Source organism: Chanos chanos, chromosome 3, assembly GCF_902362185.1.
Source record: "Chanos chanos chromosome 3, fChaCha1.1, whole genome shotgun sequence".
Lineage (NCBI taxonomy): Eukaryota > Metazoa > Chordata > Actinopteri > Gonorynchiformes > Chanidae > Chanos > Chanos chanos.
In genome coordinates this window covers 41,422,366-41,425,149 of record NC_044497.1, presented here as the reverse complement: position 1 = coordinate 41,425,149, position 2,784 = coordinate 41,422,366, and positions in this window count along the sequence as shown.

Genomic DNA, 2,784 nt, shown 5'->3' with positions numbered 1-2,784 from the left:
TTGACACCTCGTTATTCAGGGGCAAGAGGCCGGCAAGATGCAGGCATGCCATCCGGCTGTTTTGCATTGTGCCTCATTGTTGATGTTGCTGTGGATACTTTGCAAATTAGTTCAAATTGTTAGACAGGTTTTTTTTTTCTTCTTTTTGGTTTGTGAAAAGGCACTCCATTTCTGTCCATATCTGCCGCCGCAAATCAGTGTGTAACAAAAAGGAGTCATTACGGAATGACTGAGGAAAATGGTATGTGAAGGGAGTGTAGATGTAATCACTGCACTAATTTCACAGGATTTTTGCAAACCAATAAATAGAACAAGGTTATGGTATGCTTTTCACCTGAATTTTTGCAACCTGATTTGCTTTTAATTTTCACATTGGACATAACTCACAATAAATCCTATGTGAGCCATTTTTGGAATGAGACAAGGACTATGTAAATAGACTTTTTAAAATTTTGGAATGCCTTTAAACTATTCAAGAGAAATTACAAATACCTTTCCAGACATATAACACTGAACGCTAGCAAAAACTGAAAAGATGTAGCCAGTCTTTTTGAGGTTTTTTATTTTCCATAATTGTATATAGTGTGGCATACTTCCGAAGCCCCAGAGAGAGTGACATGTGAAAGCTTCCCAACATTGTAATTCTTCTTTCAAAACTTACAGACAATACCTAACTAACTAAATACATTTTTAACTGATCATGATAAAGAGAAAGATGATATATATTCTCTTGTTCCAGCCTGCTGTTAAGGCTTTCTCTGTCAGATAAAGCCTGCTGCAAATACAACAAACTGTCAGCACCTGAAATAGAAATCTCTGATCAGAGGTTTTGGAGAAACACATGTCAGCCTGCAGAGCACATATGTTCATTCAGTTTCTTTACTCAGAGCTTCGCAGTTCATTTTTAGAATACCTCTGAATCAGTGTGATGGAACACCAGCACATTTACTGCATTACGCTCTGATTACAGGGACACAACACCGAGAGCTTCTTATGAGACATTTGTACCTTTTTCTGTATTTTTTGTTTCAGAATCATTTTTAAATGTGGTAATCTTGATGTATGTAATCAGTTCTTGTGAACAGCTGCACACACACACACACCCACACACACACAGACACATATATGTATCACACCTTCATTTTCTTAAATATTTATAGTTTTATCATATATATATATATATTTATATACATAAATAGATTTTTTTATCACATCTTCATTTTTTTTAGAATTTATTGTTTTATCATAAACTAATTACTTTTTATATAATTATTTAGAGAATAGGACAATGTCTGACAAAATAGGAGAATGCCTTCAATCTTTTAAAATAAAAAGCAGCATTAACTAAAATGTATTTATATCTAGGATACACTTTAATTGTGCATTAGAGCTATAATGCAAAGCATAAACCATCAGAGTCAATGCCTCACACATGAAATCAATTATTTAGTGCTGTATTGACTGAGGATCACTCGCTGATCTTGTGACATCAGTTGACCTTAAGGAACGTATTTACTGACACCACATCACTGGGCAAGTGAGGGATCAGATTCACTCTCTGTAAACTCTCACTCCACAGCAAAAGGTACTCTAATACATTTTTAATTTACCTCTGTTCAATTAGTGTGTAATCAATCTAGATTTGTTTTGACATTGTTAAAAAGCGGAGGTAAGACTCGCTCTTTGGATTTCATTTGCCCATCAGAGGGCTTGCCTCAAACATCCCCAGGAGTGAATGAATATAAGCATCTTTTGTTAGCACACACTTTGTATTGACTACAGAAAGAAAATTCCACACTGTGAGACACAGTCAGAGATTTCTAGGAAGCTTGTCTTTGAAACTGACTGACAATGAAAGACCTGCAGGAGGCTTTAGTGAGATTACGCTGTCCTCTCAAGATTCCTCTGATAAGACTTTGTGGTGTACTACTGCACTTGGTAATTATGGAGGGCAGCCATGGAATTCAGAGGTCTATCCTAATCTCATCTCACACTGAACATATCTCAGTTAAAAGACAATCGCCGCATAAGTGGCTGATCCCTGTTCAGTTTTGACTGAGAAAAAATCATATAAGACTTTTGTCCTTGTTCTTAGTCAAAACTGAACAGGGACCACCCACTAATGCTATGATTGCCTTTTAACTGAAATGTGTAAAGTATATAATGTAAAACACACATACTATATATCACAAAATAATAAATAAAATAAATGTAATTCTTTATATACTACATATTATTTTTATATTGAATTATTTTGAAACCTTTCTTTCTTTCTTTTGTTCTTTATTTTATTCTCTCTTTCTTTCTTGGAACAGTTGAATATGTTATTTATGTTTGAAAGTAAAGTCAGTCAGCTTGGACAAAGAAGTTCACCTTCCATCTGACTAACCTACTTGTTTGTGGTCAGAATCTTATGGGATTTGGAGAGGTCTTTGAAAAATAGCATGCGTGTTCCTAGTGTGCTCTATCTGGCTTCTCTGGATGCTGTGCAAATGAGGCTGAGCCAGAAAACAAGTTCAGTCTGAGAATGATACATATTCATCCGCAAGACCACACTTTCAAATGACACATGTCTTCATATCATTTCTCCATAATCCCGTGAGAAGCAGCCCTCTTTTTTGTTTTCTCTTTCTGTTTTCTACCTCATCACAGCTTTCAATTCATTCTCCTCCAAGACACATCAGCACTCCTGTTTTGTCTGGAACACACAAAACCGTCTGTTGTGCCATCTGGGATTTTCCCCCTTTCCTCTCTTCTATTTTCCTCTCTTTCCCTCTCTCTCTC